Here is a 19,283-nt window from a genome sequence, read left to right on the forward strand (position 1 = left end):
TCCCTGGGTTGGAAAGATCCTCTGGAGAAGGGAAAGGCTACCCCCTCCAGTATTCTTGCTTAAAGAATTCCATGGACAGAGGAACCTGGTGAGCTACGGTCTATGGGGACACACAGAGTCAGAGAGGACTGAGCGACTAACACTCACTTTCACCAGCTCTGTAAATGGACTGACTCCACTATTTTGTGCTAAAATGTATGGAGGTTCATGGTACATGATAGGTGCTCCTTATATACTTGAATGAGTGAATGAACAAATGAATGGACATGGCTGGACCAGAACATTGCCCATTCTCTACAGCAGTGTAGGCTTGCCTTCCTCCAGACATTTCTCCCTAGGTGTAGTGTGGCACTTTTGTGATTATATACTTCATTCCTCTGATTTCATCTATTAGAAAACACTAGCAAGTGACGCAGTTAAGTTCCTTGGAAAGCTTGTTCTTTCTGGTCTTTGCTTTTAGGCTTTATTAGGTGGGACCAGAGCAGCCTTTTTAGTCTACAGCTAATTTTACCCCACAACTGAGGTGATTCCCTTCTGAGTACTCTTCCTGATACTCCAGGTATTATGAGGTTTTTGCATAGAGTTGGTGGGGACATGTATGAGTTGCATGTGTTATTCCAACTGCTCCTTTGATGTGGTTCTTTCCCTAGTCTCAGAGAGTGTTTTCTCACACATGTACTGGGTGGGGGTGGGATTCCTGTGCAGAGCTCCCACAACATTATTTGTAACAGCCAGTCTAATGTCCAGCTAGTAGATGCAGCTCTCTCCTCTTTAACACTCTGCCACCTGAACTTCTTGAACTCCCAACCCCATCTCTACAGCATAGTATAACCACTGTCTTCCTCCTGGATTCTCCCAGTCAGGGATATGATATGGAACCTCTTTTAAGGTAATAATCTAAATTGTAAGATTTATCTCATTTGTTTCTCCACTCCCAGGGATCACTGTCCTAAGTTGCCTGTTGCTCAATGTCTGAAACCATTGTTTCATTTTGTTGTCGTTGTTTTAGTTTCAATATGGGAATATTAAATCTGAGCTCTGTTACTCCATTTTGACTGAAAGCAGAAGTCAGTGCATAAAAATTTATGCAGAAGAACATCAAAGCATTATTGTTTATGAAGAGTAATTAGAAATAGACAAAAAAGCAGGATAAAAGTGGATAAAAACAGCAAACAGGATGGCGTAATTGTGATATCCATATAATGTGTTTTATGGTATCAGTATAATGTGATATTGTACAGCCATTTCAAAATACATTTTCAAAGAATACTTACTGCCATGGGAATATATTTGTAATATCATGTTTGTTTTAAAAGGCTACATGTAAATTTATTTTTATGATTTCAATTTTAATCAAAAACATGTTCAGAGAAGAAGATTTGAAAGCAAATCCACTAAAATGTTAACAGTGCTGCATTTTTCAAAATTTTCTTTATAATCAATAATTATCTAGTAAAAATATTAATAAAACTTTTCAAAAATGAGGGTTTCAGTAAAGAAATGACCAGCAAAGCTAAATTTTACCCTAAGTCATGATGTTTATTGGAGAATCTATTTTAATGAACCTAATAATCATAACAACACACATAACAATTCCAACAACACAAGAGAAGACTCTACACATGGACATCACCAGATGGTCAACACCAAAATCAGATTGATTATATTCTTTGCAGCCAAAGATGGAGAAGCTCTATACAGTCAGCAAAAACAAGAACAGGAGTTGACTGTGGCTCAGATCATGAACTCCTTATTCCCAAATTCAGACTGAAATTGAAGAAAGTAGGGAAAACCACTAGACCATTCAGGTATGACCTAAATCAAATCCCTTATGATTATACAGTGGAAGTGAGAAATAGATTTAAGGGCCTAGATCTGATAGATAGAGTGCCTGATGAACTATGGACTGAGGTTCGTGACACTGTACAGGAGACAGGCATCAAGACCATTCCCATGGAAAAGAAATGCAAAAAAGCAAAATGGCTGTCTGGGGAGGCCTTACAAATAGCTGTGAAAGAAGAGAAGCAAAAAGCAAAGGAGAAAAGTAAAGATATAAGCGTCTGAACGCAGAGTTCCAAAAAATAGCAAGGAGAGATAAGAAAGCCTTCCTCAGAGATCAGTGCAAAGAAATAGAGGAAAACAGCAGAATGGGAAAGACTAGAGATCTGTTTAAGAAAATGAGAGATACCAAGGGAACATTTCATGCAAAGATGGGCTCAATAAAGGACAGAAATGGTATGCTTCTAACAGAAGCAGAAGATATTAAGAAGAGGTGGCAAGAATATACAGAAGAACTGTACAAAAAAGATCTTCATGACCCAGATAATCACGATGATGTGATCATTCACCTAGAGCCAGACGTCCTAGAATGTGAAGTCAAGTGGGCCTTAGAAAGCATCACTACGAACAAAGCTAGTGGAGGTGATGGAATTCCAGTTGAGCTATTTCAAATCCTGAAAGATGATGCTGTGAAAGTGCTGCACTCAATGCCAGCAAATTTGGAAAATTCAGCAGTGGCCACAGCACTGGAAAAGGTCAGTTTTCATTCCAATCCCAAAGAAAGGCAATGCCAAAGAATGCTCAAACTACCGCACAATTGCACTTATCTCACACACTAGTAAAGTAATGCTCAAAATTCTCCAAGCCAGGCTTCAGCAATACGTGAACCGTGAACTTCCAGATGTTCATGCTGGATTTAGAAAAGGCAGAGGAACCAGAGATCAAATTGCCAACATCCGCTGGATCATCAAAAAAGCAAGGGAGTTCCAGAAAAGCATCTGTTTCTGCTTTATTGACTATGCCAAAGCCTTTGACTGTGTGGATCACAATAAACTGTGGAAAATTCTGAAAGAGATGGGAATACCAGACCACCTGACCTGCCTCTTGAGAAAGCTATATGCAGGTCAGGAAGCAACACTTAGAACTGGACATGGAACAACAGACTGGTTCCAAATAGGAAAAGGAATACGTCAAGGCTGTATATTGTCACCCTGCTTATTTAACTTATATGCAGAGTACATTATGAGAAACGCTGGGCTGGAAGAAACACAAGCTGGAATCAAGATTTCCAGGAGAAATAGCCATAACCTCAGATATGCAGATGATACCACCCTTATGGCAGAAAGTGAAGAGGAACTAAAAGCCTCTTGATGAAAGTGAAAGAGGAGAGTGAAAAAGTTGGCTTAAAGCTCAACATTCAGAAAACGAAGATCATGGCATCTGGCCCCATCACTTCATGGGAAATAGATTGGAAAACAGTGTCAGACTTTATTTTTTGGGGGGTCCAAAATCACTGCAGATGGTGATTGCAGCCATGAACTTAAAAGACACTTAATCCTTGGAAGCAAAGTTATGACCAACCTAGATAGCATATTCAAAAGCAGAGACATTACTTTGCCAATAAAGGTCCATCTATTCAAGGCTATGGTTTTTCCAGTGGTCATGTATGGATTGTGAGAGTTGGACTGTGAAGAAAGCTGAGCGCCGAAGAATTGATGCTTTTGAACTGTGGTGTTGAAGAAGACTCTTGAGAGTCCTTTAGACTGCAAGGAGATCCAACTAGTCCATTCTAAAGGAGATCAGTCCTGGGTGTTCTTTGGAAGGACTGATGCTGAAGCTGAAACTCCAATACTTTGGCCACCTCATGCAAAGAGTTGACTCATTGGAAAAGACTCTGATGCTGGGAGGGATTGGGGGCAGGAGGAAAAGAGGACGACAAAGGATGAGATGGCTGGATGGCATCACTGACTCAATGGACATGAGTTTGAGTGAACTCCGAGAGTTGGTGATGGACAGGGAGGCCTGGCGTGCTGCGATTCATGGGGTCGCAAAGAGTCGTACACGACTGAGTGACTGAACTGAACTGAATAATCATAAACATTGTAAAAGCCCACTTTTATTCAACAAGCACTGTTCTAAGTGCTTTGTATATGCTAATCATTGAATCCTTACAACAAGCCTTTAAAAGAGTAATAATTATGTCTTCATAGGGGAAACTGAGGCACAGAGCATGGAACTCACTTTCCCCAGTTACTAAATGATGTCATCAGGATCTGACCCTAGGCAGGCTAGACCAGAGTCTGTTCTTTGTCACCACACTATGCTGCTTTGCTACCTAGAACTATGAGGTAGAAAGGACTAAGGAAGCCTTCTTGACCAAGCCTGGGAAACAGCCCTTCCAGGTGATTCCTGGAAAACCAAGGCATCAGCACTGAAATTGGAAGGTACTCAATGGCAAGGGAAGGCTTTGTGTTAGAAAAATTCTGGGCATCAAACAGATGACCAGCTGTTTGTCCCCCATTAGCTGGGGCCAAACAGCTGATGTAACAGAGCCATGATGTGAACCTAGAGCTACCTGCTTCACTTCTACTTTTCCCACTCTAACCAGGTGCCTCCCACCACATAACTATGGGCCTGTCATCTAGAGATTTAAGGCCACTACCACCTAGATAGAAGAAAGATGTTAAGGATGAAGGTGGGGATTGCATGAGGGTGGGGGAAGGGCTGTTCAAGATTGACCCATGAAAAATGAGGTTATTCACCTTCAGCCAAGCCCCTTTTCAGAGCCCCAGAGGCCACACTTTCTGAGCAGGGAGAAAAAAGGGTGACCCAAACTCTGAAGAACGTCCATCCAGGCAGGGCTCCTCATTCACTGAAACCCTGGGTCTATCATTGCTTCAGGTACATGAGATCACTCAGAATGGAATGCCTCATTATAGGTTTAAACCCAAGTTATAAATCAAACATTTCTCCTTTAATGTAAGGAAGTTTTTGATTATTTTCAAGAACACCTAGTACAAAGTAAGGTAATCTTACATGGTAAGGAGAATGAGTAAGTGCAACTGCACTCTCATAAATTTCTTAAACCTGGAAGGATGCCTTAAAAGCTACCTGCATACAAGGTACGTCTGATTTTTCCTTGAGTAATGTGTGGAGCATTTTAAACAGACCAGCAAATTTCCAGGTTCTAAAACCTCCTGGGATTCTGCCTTGTTTTCTACATCCAGACAAGTGTCAAAAATTACTGAAGACTGCTTTCTTAATTTGACTAAATGTTCTCTTTTTTTCTATCCAGAGAGATCTTGTTAACAATTATTTCTTCATTCTGCATCCCGACTTCCAGTTTGCAGAAGTAGAAAAATCAATGGGAATGGCTTAGTGCTGACAAATGAGGCTCCAATTACCAATACTTGCATGCAATGTGGCAAACATTTTTCTCCAGTTAACTCTACTATTTTCTTATTTTAGTGGTGTTTGGCATAGACAGGCCAAGTTGTTGTTCATTACTATATCTGTAACTACTCTTTCCCTCTCCTTTTTCTTCCAAATGCTCCACTGAAATTAAAGTTAAACTATTTTGAGATGAGAATCAACAACTTTTTACAAAAGATTCTTTAGGTTTGCCAAATAAGGACATTTTCACTTTAGATTTTGTATTTTCTTTTTGGTTCAAAGAATGGAGGAAGAGTTGGGAAAGCATACATCAACAGACAGTGAGGACCAGAAAATAGTCTCTGAATAAGCTGTTAACATTCTATGTTATATTTGATTATATCCACCAATATGTTAAATGAGTGATTTTCAAGCTTTAAAATACACACAAATCGTCTGTGGATCCTGTTAAAGTGAAGATTCCATTTCAGTAGGTCTGGGAGGAGCTGTCTGTGGCTCAGATCATGAACTCCTTATTGCAAAATTCAGACTTAAATTGAAGAAAGTAGGGAAAACCACTAGACCATTCAGGTATGATCTAAATCAGATCCCTTACCATTATACAGTGGAAGTGACAAATAGATTCAAGGGATTAGATCTGATAGAGTGCCTGAAGAACTATGGGTGGACGTTCATGACATTGTACAGGAGGCAGTGATCAAGACCATCCCCAAGGCAAAGAAACGCAAAAAGGCAAATGGTTGTCTGAGGAGGCCTTACAAATATCTGAGACAAGAGAAGTGAAAGGTGAAGGAGAAAAGGAAAGATATACCCATTTGAATGCAGAGCTCCAAAGAATAGCAAGGAGAGATAAAAAAGCCAGCCTTCCTCAGTGATCAATGCAAAGAAATAAAGGAAATGAGTAGAATGGGAAAGACTAGAGGTCTCTTCAAGAAAATTAGAGATACCAAGGGAAAATTTCATGCAAAGATGGGCACAATAAAGGACAGAAATTGTATGGACCTCACAGAAGCAGAAGATATTAAGAAGAGGTGGCAAGAATACACAGAAGAATTATACAAAAAAGATCTTCATGACCCAGATAACCACAATGGTATGATCACTCACCTAGGGCCAGACATCCTGGAATGTAAAGTCAAGTAGGCCTTAGGAAACATCACTATGAACAAAGCTAGTGGAGGTGATGGAATTCCAGTTGAGCTATATCAAATCCTAAAAGATGATGCTGTGAAAGTGCTGCACTCAATATGCCAGCAAATCTGGAAAACTCAGCAGTGGCCACAGAACTGGAAAAGGTCAGTTTTCATTCCAATCCCAAAGAAAGGCAATGCCAAAGAATGCTCAAACTACCATACAATTGTACTCATCTCACATGCTAGTAAAGTAATGTTCAAAATCCTCCAAGCCAGGCTTCAAAGTACATGAACCATGAACTTCCAGATGTTCAAGCTGGTTTTGGAAAAGGCAGAGGAACCAGAGATCAAATTGTCAACATCCACTGGATCATCAAAAAATCAAAAGAGTTCCAGAAAAACATCTACTTTTGCTTTATTGACTACACCAAACCCTTTGACTGTGTGGATCTCAATAAACAGTGGAAAATTCTTCAAGAGATGGGAATACCAGGCCACCTGACTTGCCTCTGGAGACATCTGTATGCAGGTCAGGAAGCAACAGTTAGAACCAGACATGGAAAAACAGACTGGTTCCAAATCAGGAAAGGAGTCCGTCAAGGCTGTATATTGTCAACCTGCTTATTTAACTTATATACAGAGTACATCATGAGAAACGCTGGGCTGAATGAAGCACAAGCTGGAATCAAGACTGCCAGGAGAAATATCCATAACCTCAGATATGCAGATGACATCACACTTATGGCAGAAAGCAAAGAACTAAAGGGCCTCTTGATGAACGTAAAATAGGAGAGTTAAAAAGTTGGCTTAAAGTTCAACATTCAGAAAACTAAGATCATGGCATCTGGTCCTATCACGTCATGGCAAATAGATGGGGAAACAATGGAAACAGTGACAGTGACAGACTTTATTGTCTTGAGCTCCAAAATCACTGCAGATGGTGACTGCAGTCATGAAATTAAAACATGCTTGCTCCTTGGAAGAAAAGCTACGGCCAACCTAGACACCATATTAAAAAGCAGAGACATTACTTTGCCTACAAAGGTCCATCTAGTCAAAGCTGTGGTTTTCCCAGTGGTCATGTATGGATGTGAGAGTTGGACTATAAAGAAAACTGAGTGAGGAAGAATTGATGCTTTTGAACTGTGGTGTTGGAGAAGACTCTTGAGAGTCCCATGGACTGCAAGGAGATCCAACCATCAATCCTAAATGAGATCAGTCCTGAATATTCACTAGAAGGACTCATGCTGAAGCTGAAACTCCAATACTTTGGCCACCTGATGTGAAGAACTGACTCACTAGAAAAGACCCTGATGCTGGGAAAGATTGAAAGCAGGAGGAGAAGGGGACAACAGAGGATAAGATTGTTGGATGGCATCACCGACTCAATGGACATGTGTTTGAGTAAGCTCTGGGAGTTGGTGATGGACAGGGAAGCCTGGCATCCTGCAGTCCATGGGGTCACAAAGAGTCGGACATGACTGAGTGACTGAACTGAACTGGGAGGAGCCCAAGTGCCTGCAGTTCTCAAAAGCTCCCAACTGATGAAGAGGCTTCTAACCCAAGGGCTAAAGGAAGTATGTATCAGTTAGCGCCCTGGCAAAAATAGATGGCGTATTCAGATTGATATTTGAGGAGAGACTAATAAAGGACTTATTTACAGATGTGTAGGCATCATTTAGAGAAGTAACAAGAGATGGTACAATACCCAGGACTATTAACACCTGGATGGTGACACTAACCCTAGATCTCAAGGATCAAAGGCAAAGAACAACTTGGAGGGTGATGGATGGACTGACAGCAGCCTTGGCCTTCAATGGGGGGACCCATCCAATTCATGGTGATCCTTAAGTGGGTAGAATGGGAATATATATCCCACTTCACTCTCCCCTTGCCCTCCAGCTTGCCTGCCAGTGCCTCCCTCTAACCACATCTAACCAAAAGCATGTATGGCAAGGGAGCCTGGTTGATGCCATGTACACAATTCAGCTTCCTGGGCCCCAAGCAAGGTGGAGAAGGGGAAAGTAGAACTGGAAGGAGAGCAGGAATGTATTCAACAGCATATTTTACTTGAATTAACAGATACTTTAAACATGCCTGCTGTATCTCATCTTATAACCAATAGCATTCTTGCTTCCCTGGTGGCTCAGATGGTAAAGAATCTGTCTACAATGCAGGAGACTCAGGTTTAATCCGTGGGTCAGGAAGATCCCCTGGAGAGAGGAATGGCTACCCACTACAATACTCTTGCCTGCAGAATTCAATAGACAGAGGATCCTGGCAGAACTACAGTCCATGGGGTCACAAAGAGTTGGACATGACTGAACGACTAACACTACTTCAAGGAAAAGTGCTGTCAATCAAACCTGATATGCCATTGATTGTAAAATGAATCCTGATTCAAGAGATTAAAATTTGAAAAAAAAAAATGTATATGTTAGAATTGGTGAAACACAGAAATGTATTTTTCTTAAATCCTGCCCCAAACCAAGGAAAGATCAATGTAAAACTTTATAATCATTTGAGTAATTGGATGCAAGGGCTTCCCTAGTAGCTCAGCTGGTAAAGAATACACCTGCAATGCAGGAGACCCCAGTTTGATTCCTGGGTTGGGAAGATCTGCTGGAGAAGGGATAGGCTGCCCACTCCAGTATTCTTGGGCTAATGAATTTTCAAAGGGCCAACATTTTCTCTGCCTTCAAAGTAATTTAAAATTTAATTCATGCACCAGTGAGTCATAATATGCCACCAAAGGGAAAATGTAAGAACAATAGCCTCACGTATTACTGTTTGGGTTGCAGACAGTTCTCATGTAGTTTGTGCTCTTACAGTTTGGAGACCAAGAAGAGGAAAAGAATGGTAGGACTGTAAGAAAAAGATCTTCATGACCCAGATAATCACGATGGTGTGATCACTCACCTAGAGCCAGATATCCTGGAATGTGAAGTCAAGTGGGCCTTAGAAAGCATCACTACAAACAAAGCTAGTGGAGGTGATGGAATTCCAGTTGAGCTATTTCAATCCTGAAAGATGATGCTGTGAAAGTGCTGCATTCAATATGCCAGCAAATTTGGAAAACTCAGCAGTGGCCACAGGCCTGGAAAAGGTCAGTTTTCATTCCAATCCCAAAGAAAGGCAATGCCAAAGAATGCTCAAACTACTGCACAATTGCATTCATCTCACACGCTAGTAAAGTAATGCTTAAAATTCTCCAAGCCAGGCTTCAGCAATACGTGAACCATGAACTTCCAGATGTTCAAGCTGGATTTAGAAAAGGCAGAGGAACCAGAGATCAAATTGCCAACATCTGCTGGATCATTGAAAAATCAAGGGAGTTCCAGAAAAACATCTATTTCTGCTTTATTGCCTATGCCAAAGCCTTTGACTGTGTGGATCACAAGAAACTGTGGAAAATTCTTCAAGAGATGGGAATACCAGACCACCTGATCTGCCTCTTGAGAAATGTGTATGCAGGTCAGGAAGCAACACTTAGAACTGGACATGGAACAACAGACTGGTTCCAAATAGGAAAAGGAGTACTTCAGGGCTGTGTATTGTCACCCTGCTTATTTAACTTATATGCAGAGTACATCATGAGAAACGCTGGGCTGGAAGAAGCACAAGCTGGAATCAAGATTGCCAGGAGAAATATTCATAACCTCAGATATGCAGATGACACCACCCTTATGGCAGAAAGTGAAGAGGAACTAAAAAGCCTCTTGATGAAGGTGAAAGAAGAGAGTGAAAAAGTTGGCTTAAAGCTCAACATTCAGAAAATGAGGATCATGGCATCTGGTCTCATCACTTCTTGGGAAATAAATGGGGAAACAATGGAAACAGTGTCAAACTTTATTTTTTGGGGGGTCCAAAATCACTGCAGATGGTGACTGCAGCCATGAAATTAAAAGACACTTACTCCTTGGAAGAAAAGTTATGACCAACCTGGATAGCATATTGAAAAGCAGAGACATTTTGCCAACAAAGTCCGTCTAGTCAAGGCTATGGTTTTTCCTGTGGTCATGTATGGATGTGAGAGTTGGACTGTGAAGAAGGCTGAGCGCCGAAGAATTGATGCTTTTGAACTGTGGTGTTGGAGAAGACTCTTGCGAGTCCCTTGGACTGCAAGGAGATCCAACCAGTCCATTCTGAAGGAGATCAACCCTGGGATTGCTTTGGAAGGAATGATGCTAAAGCTGAAACTCCAGTACTTTGGCCACCTCATGCGAAGAGTTGACTCATTGGAAAAGACTCTGATGCTGGGAGGGATTGGGGGCAGGAGGAGAAAGGGACAACAGAGGATGAGATGGCTGGATGGCATCACTGACTCAATGGATGTGAGTCTGAGTGAACTCTGGGAGTTGGTGATGGACAGGGAGGCCTGGCGTGCTGTGATTCATGGGGTTGCAAAGAGTCGGATACGACTGAGCGACTGAACTGAACTGAACTGAGCCAACCCAGCCTTTGAACAATTATTTCGGTTAAGGCAAGAGTGAAAAAAGCAGTGTATGTAGTGGAAGAAGTTGGACTACTTTGGGTGAGATTTTATTTTGGAGTTGATTTGATTAAGTATTTATAAAACTTTTTACCAGGCTGATGGTACCACATATCATCAGATTTTCTTGAACTCCTAATATAACTGGGTCAGTAAGTACCCAGTTATAAATAAATAAATAAATACTTATTTTAAAGTAAGAGTAAAATTTCCTTCTATAACTACATTATATGTTAATTATTTTTCTTGCTTTAATGTCACAAATTCAAATATTGTAAACAGCGACTTCCTTTGTAGGGTTTAAGTGGTTTCCAAAAACCACATGTCCAGAGTCCTCATTTCTAAAGCTAGGAAGCCCATCTTTTATTTCTTCTACTGTGGCTTCAGTTTCTTCTTGAAATGAGTAAGTAGGACTATATTTCTTCTAAAATCTCTTTCAGTTCAGATGGCTTGACATTGAAATAGGAACCATTAAAAAAATTAACATAACTCTGTTAATGTGTACAGAGAAGGCAATGGCACCCCACTCCAGTACTCTTGCCTGGAAAATCCCATGGGCAGAGGAGCCTAGCGGGCTGCAGTCCATTGGGTCACTGGGAGTTTGACACAACCGAGCAACTTCACTTTCACTTTTCACTTTCATGCATTGGAGAAGGAAATGGCAACCCACTCCAGTGTTCTTGCCTGGAGAATCCCAGGGACAGGGGACCCTTGTGGGCTGCCGTCTATGGGGTTGCACAGAGTCAGACACGACTGAAGTGACTTAGCAGCAGCAGTTAATGTGTAAGGAAAATGAGTCAAAAGTTTGTACACAAAACTATACTATAATAAACATAAAATGAGAAAATGTTTTAAAATGTTGATGGAAATATCTGGCAAAATCTGCAACTCACATTGAAAAAGGGACATCCTATGTAATGGATATTACTTGTGCGCTTTTCTTGTGTTTTTCTTGGGCTCCCAGGATAACGCCCCAGGTTTAATAATTCCCTAGGAGGACTCAGTGTACAGTCAGACTCATGGCGGTGATTTATTACAGCAAAGGGATACAAAGCCCAACCAGCAAAAGGGAAATGTGCATGGGCTAAAGTTGGAGGAAACCAGGCTCATGCTTCCACTCTCACAGTGGAGTCACACTCTTAATTCCTCCAGAAACGAGTTGTGACAATGCATGTGACATCTGCCAGGGAAGCTCATTAGAGACTCAGGGTCCAAGGTTTTCATGGGGACTGGTCTTAGAGATACCCTCTACTTAGCATGTACTGAAATTTGCAAGACTCCTAGAAGGAAAGCAGATGTTCAGTATAAACCATATTGGTTGTACAAACAGTTTAGGAACAGTGAGACCCTCTTATCAGTTAGGGTCATGGGAACATTCTTGAAATCCAGGTCACCAGATGCCAGTCAAAGGCTAGTCTTGCAAACGAGCCTTTCTAAGGGTAACAGGCCTTAAGTCTAAGTTGCAGGCCTACTATGTTAATTCTCTTCTGTCTGACTTGCTTAACCAGTCTGGAGAAGACTGGAGGTTATGCATATTCCTTGAATTATTTTTATTCATATTAATTTTTCAATCCTCTCTCTGCCCAGAGAAGTAGAAAATCTAATATATTTCATGGAACCTTTTTTGCCCCAGCTATGGGCTATGGGAGTCCTCATTCCAGTACACTCTGGACTTACTCATTGCAGAAGGCATAGGCTAAATTTCAACTCCTTACAGAGAGAGAAAGCCGAGCACTGAAGAATTGATGCTTTTGAACTGTGGTGTTGGAGAAGACTCTTGAGAGTCCCTTGGACTGCAAGGAGATCCAACCAGTCCATCCTAAAGGAGACCAGTACTGGATGTTCATTGGAAGGACTGATGCTGAGGCTGAAACTCCAATACTTTGGCCACCTCATGCAGAGTTGACTCATTGGAAAAGACCCTGATGCTGGGAGGGATTGGGGGCAGGAGGAGAAGGGGACGACAGAGGATGAGATGGCTGGATGGCATCACCGATGCACATGAGTTTGGGTGAACTCCGGGAGTTGGTGATGGACAGGGAGGCCTGGCATGCTGCGATTCATTGGGTCGCAGGGAGTTAGACACGACTGAGCAACTGAACTGAACAGAAAAAGAAAGAACTAAGAAGTCTAGTCTACTGGAGAGAACCCAAGCTTTAACCTGTAGCTTCTGTGGTTACCATATGGGGTCATATTGTAAAATGGAAGAGCTGTACCATAAGATATTGTCCCTGTTCACTAGAATAAAGGAGGCTTCAAGGATTATTGAAAGAGAAAAAGGAGGTCTTTCTCCTTAGAGTTAATCTCAGATGTATTAATCCTATGTCACCAGAAGCCTTCAGGGCTTCTGGGTTCTCAGATCTTCATCCAGACTTTCAATAGTGAGGCCGTGTTTCCACCATGATCTCTTTTCCATGCTTATACTCTGTCTTCCCTCGTGGTCAGTTTATTTTGGCAGTTCTTAGTGTCTATCATTTTCTTTAAAAATTTTTTTTCAAGCTGAGCTGATGCCATTTCAAGTTATTAGAGATTATAGCATCATTCATTTTCAAAAGGGAAAAGGTCAAATCTCCATTCCTTTCCTTCCAGGAAATTCCTTGGCCTGCTTATAAATTTGCCTGACCAGAGAGCTCTGAGTTCAATCTCCAAGTGGGTATTGGGTGGGATGGTCTTTATGAGGCCCAAAGTGATCCATCACACCATTCCTCAAGAGTACTAAATATCTTCTTGTCTGTTTTCCTACCTCAGGGGGCTGTTACAAAAGTCCTCTGAGAACAAAGACCTGTTCCAAGGTAAGCAGTCTCCATGAACTAGGAAAAGTGTATCGTTAAGAATGTTGCTTCTTTCTTGAGAATTCCGTGGCTGTCCAGTGGTTAGGACTCTGCACTTCAATTGCAGGGGGCCTAGGTTCAATCCCTGGTCAGGGAACTAAGATCCCACAAGCTGCACAGAATGGCCCCCCCAAGAAAAGAAAAAAAAAATTTTTTTAAGAATTTTACTTGTTTCCAAACTAAAAGAGCCAGGAAGATGACATGGTGGTGGGAGGAAATGACAAAGAAAAACAAAATGCAAAACCAAGACCTGGAAACCATCCCTAATAAGAGAAGTAATCGGGGTGGAAGGAATTTTAAATAAATACTAATTGTGAAAGAGAATATTAAAACTGAAAACTTGAGTGTATTAATCACTCAGTCATGTCTGACTCTTTGCGACCCTGTGAACTGTAGACCTCCAGGCTCCTCTATCCATGGGATTTCCCAGACAAGAATACTGGAGTGGATAGTCATTCCCTTTTCCAGGGGATCTTCCTGACCCAGATATCAAACCTGTGTCTCCTGCATGGCAGGCAGATTCTTTCCCATCTGAGCCACCAGGGAAGCCTGAAAACTTGAGAACGTGGTCATAAGAAGTAATATTGACCTTCTTGAGTGTTAATGGTGGCATGGGATTATTCGAAATTTACAACTGAATGAATTATTTAAAACTTTGGCTGAATAACTACTAAGTGTCTGGCACTGTGTTAGATGTTGGGAATAGAGCAGTGAACTTGGACAAGCTTCTGACCCTCATGAACTTTGAATCTAGTGAGATGCAGATTTTGTACAAGTATCTCTCGCTTACAATGAGAACTGTGCAAGGGAAATGTAGCTGAACATGGAGTATATGCAGCGAGGATACTTAATCTAATCTTAACATCAGGGAAATCTGTGAGAAAGGGCATTTACGCTGCGAACTGAAAGATAAGAGATGGAAATGAACTTCACGACAAGGGATTAAAATGCAACTTGTCAGCACAACACAGAAATTTTGCACAACACGCTCAGGAATGAGTGGTTATGGGAGGAGACATGAGATTGTCAGGAAAGATAGAATTTGGGCATATCTGGGTAGGAGAAGACCAGAGGGGGAAAAAAATCCTATTAACATTCCATCATTATCAAAGCATTACATATCAAAGCTATTTTTCTATGGAACCAAACAGTACACATCACAAAACTAGAGGTATCTAGAAAGTACAGTTGAGTCTTGTCAGGCTACTTGGCAGCATTAAAAAAAAAAAAAAAAAAAACACACACACACAACTACTACAGTTCCAATCTTTCATTGCTGTATGTAGGTCTGGTGTTCAGTCTGGCCCTGGATGAAGCATGGAAGATACTTCGGGAAAGCTTTTGGGATCTGACCTCAGACACAAACATGGAACAGTTTGTCTTCATTTTATCCTGTGACAACCTACTATTTTCCTTGTTTTGTTTATTCATTTGAGGGGAAGAGTTCTAGAAGTTCATTACAGTTTAAAGACTTTATGGGATATGTACACTTTGATCAGCCTGGTAAATGAATGGCAAAATCAGTACCCAAAACCAGCCCATGAACAGATTTCAACTCAGAAAGGTAATTAAGGAAGAAGGCCATAAAGGCAAGTGTCCTTTTCCAGGTGAATGAATTATTACAGTTATATGATTTACAATTATTGTTGGTAAGGGCTGGCCAGAGAGTGATTAGGTATTTTCCCCTATGCCCTGATAGAACTCTATTCTCTATGAGAAATAGAAATGTCAACCATTTCTTTCAAAAACCTACAAAGGAAGTCATGCAGTCTCCCTTGGGGAACCTATGTCTTCTTCTTGTCATCTTTTGATTGGTAATATTCATTTCCTCTGGTGTCTAACCTAAATTTGTCAGCTGGTACATACACCTTTATCTTTTTGTTCTGTTGACAGCAGAAGCAGCTAAGGCATTATTATCTGCATAATGATGTGTCTTAAAGCTTTTATTTCTCTTTGGCTTTCTTTTCATTAAGTTACACGTATTCTAAAATCAATGTTTGAAAAGGAGCACTGCATCCAAAATTTAGTGGCAGAGGAGGAAAGAAGAGAAACTAGCAGCACCTCTGAAAATACCACCCCAAGGCTACTCCTTGTGTAAGTAAAGAAAGTATGAGAGGTTTTGCAAGAGAGCTTGACTTGGATTTACAGGTATCTTTATTCTGCCTTCTACTAAGAGACAGCCATAAGTGGGATATGGATTCTGCAGAAATCACTTGAAGGCAGACTTATAACCTAGCATGTTTATTCAAGAGACAAGATGGATCGAATGTTTCTTCCCACTTTAGGGTTAAAGAGAAAATAGCCAGGCAGTATCTTTGGGGGGCTGACAAGAAGTCTTTTGCTAGACCCTAACATTAAGTTCCTTGGAGAAGGAAATGGCAACCCACTCCAGTATTTTGCCTGGAGAATTCCATGGACAGAGGAGCCCTGCAGACTACAGTCCATGGGGTCACAAAGAGTCAGACATGACTGAACGGTCACACACAATGCTGAGTTACTTACATTTGGAACACAGGGTCAATTTTTTTCTTTGAAAAACTGGGTTTGATCTGAATTCAGTTGGTACTGATAGGAGATCAAATAAAGATACATAGGGTGTGTATGATGCCATGGAAATATTTCAGTATGTATCTAGTTCTTAAATCTTTAAAATCAGGATGCCTTGCAACTTAGAAGAAAACACTTTGGGCATCATAGCCTTATTTCCAACAAAAGTTCTAGACCTCCCCCACTTATTTTATTCCTGCTTCCTGTTTGATTTCTACATTTCCTAGGCTTAAGCACTGATAATATAATTTACAGTTAGCAAATATGTATAATAATATTGTTGAATAAATGACCTTGAGTTTCATTAGCTATATCTGGCCCTTTGCTCCTTTCTAAGAACTAATGACTAAGTGCTCTCTGCTTTGACCCAAGAGTCTTTCCCCCAACTTTTATATTTATATCCTGGTGCCATTTGCTTCAGACTGTTCAAAGTTCTGAAACCCTGGATCCAGTCTTGATATTAGTCTACATGGGTGTCATCCGTATTGTGATTGCCCCAGCCACCTTAAGGGGAAGTTCGGGTACCCTGTTTATCCTACAAGAAGTTTGATCTGTATTTTCAGTAGAAGAAACTGTAGGACTATTTCATAGGGTTCCCAGGTGGCACAGCGGTAAAGAATCAGCCTGCCAATGCAGGAAACATAAGAGATGCATGTTCAATCCCTGGGTCAGGAAGATCCCCTGGAGTAGGAAATGGCAACCCACTCCAGTATTCTTGCCTGGAAAATTCCATGGACAGAGGAGCCTGGTGGGCTTCAGTCCAGGGGTTCACAACGAGTCAGACATGACTGACTGCATGCACACGTGCGCGCGCGCGCACACACACACACACACATACACATACAGAGTTACAGTAACTTGGAGACTGGTTTAATATTGCCAACAATTTCAAAGTGGAGTCTATTAGTCTCTACTATGTTGTTTCCCAATATCCACTACAGTATTTATAAAGAAACAGAAAAAAGAGAAAAAACTCATATCAACACTGAACACTAAATCTGTTAGATAACCCATTGCCAATATCTGGAGGCGAATCTTTGCTGACTCTAAAAGTAGACAGGTTGAATTATATTGAAAACAAATTTCTCAGAATGCATCTCAAGGTGTGATGAATTCTTAGGCAACCTGAGTACTCTGTTCATCAACCTTGCTGTCAACCATTAGATTATTCCCATCAGAGGTATAGGTTAACATTAAGGATCCCTAGAGGAAGCAGATGAGGGGTAATGGTAATGCACAGTTAATTCTCATAGTTGTAGCTCCTAAGTAAAAGGTTGTAGGTAGGGTAGAAGTGGAATATATTTATTATAAAGTATAAGCCAAGAATTATAGTTTCTCATGACTTAATATTGATTGACAGGACCAAGAATCAGATTGTGGAGGAAAAAAAAGGACTATTGGTAAAGTAGTTTTCAACTAGGGGAAAGTTCACAGGACGTTGGAAATTGAATTAAGACTTAATACAACGTCAGTGTATTAAGTGTCAGAAGATCCCCTGGAGAAGGGCATGGCTACCCACTTCAGTATTCTTGCCTGGGGAATTCTATGGGATTCTGGCAGGCTATAGTCCATGGGGTCACAAAGAGTCTGACCCGACTGAGTGACTAACGCCTTCATTTTCACTTTTTCCCATGTGTCGCTGTACCTTTCAGCTGTGGCTTTGGGGACTGGAGGGACTGACACAGAAAAGGCGGTGAGCAGGCCTAATGTCACCTCAGCCAAACACTGTGTTTTTAGAAACAAAACAAATTTTAAAAGAACTTAATTAAAAATTAACAAAGACAAAAGGAAAATCCAGCCTGAACCTAAGAAATATTACATAATAATTTTTTAGAAGACAGAGAAAAGTTAAATTTCCAAAATAATGTTCTCTTTTTTCGTAAGATTTTATTCCAGAAAAAAACTATCAGGAAACTATTTGCAAAAAATAAACAGAAATAGAAAGCCAAGAAGAGATAAAATGCCGGGATAAAAACGCAACATAAGTTTCAACAAGAGGTGTATAAAATACGATAACAGACTTGAAATCCATAGAATAAAGTAAAAAAGAAAGCAAACCTGATCAGAGAGGATGAGGAGGATGGAAAATGGGGATTCAACATGGATAGCTGGTGTCCCTAAAGGATAGTAAATAAATAACAAGTAATAATAAATGATACACACAAGGAGATATGCTTGAGAGAAAGAATGATTTATAGATTAAGGTGGCTAACTCATGCAAAAATCTATAGAAAGACTCACTTTTGGTCACACTCTGGCAGTACTTTTAACATATAATGTTTCATACTATATAACAACATTTTCAAACTTCTTGGTCTCACAATGGCTTTACACTCTTAAAAATCAATCAGGACCCCAAAGGACTTTGTTTATATATAGATTGTATTTATCAACAATTATGATACTAGAAATTAGAGTTTAACAAAAACATTTCTACATTTAGTTTTTTAATCCTATTTCATGTTAACATAAGAAGTATATTTTTGTGAGAAAAGAACCCTCTATTTTCCAAAACAAAGAAAATTCTGGAAAGAGTGACCCTATTTTATATTGTTGCAAATCTCTTCAATGTCTAACTTAGTAGAAGACAGAAGCAGTAACATTTACTTCTGCATTCAATTAGTTTTAATATGCTATTTTCGTTGAAGTGTGTGAAAAATAGCTATCATCCCTCAGATATGTAGTGGTAAAAAGAGTATAAGCCATTTCAGACAATTGTGGATATTTTAAAAATACTGCACCCCAATTTAAAATGTGGTAGTTTTTAAAGGTTAATTGTGATATGGAAACTGAAATCATATTAAATAACTTTTCATACTCAGTTATAGCCAAATCCACTAATCTATCTTACACTTTGGGTGGATCTCCACCTATATATTATTATTACAACTTCATTCATTAATCATTTGAAAATATATTATTTCCCTGAGCTATACAGATCTCCAAATGTGACACATTTCATTATACAAATTTTAAAGATCACATTCGTTAATATCAACACTGATATCATCCAAAAAATCCAGGCATTGGATTTTTCTACAAATTGCTAACAAGGTCACAGTGGTCATTTAAAAGTTTTCCAGAGCTCTAACGTTTCACTTGGGAGTT

The sequence above is a fragment of the Bubalus bubalis genome, chromosome 3 (genome assembly GCF_019923935.1).
Source record: "Bubalus bubalis isolate 160015118507 breed Murrah chromosome 3, NDDB_SH_1, whole genome shotgun sequence".
NCBI lineage: Eukaryota > Metazoa > Chordata > Mammalia > Artiodactyla > Bovidae > Bubalus > Bubalus bubalis.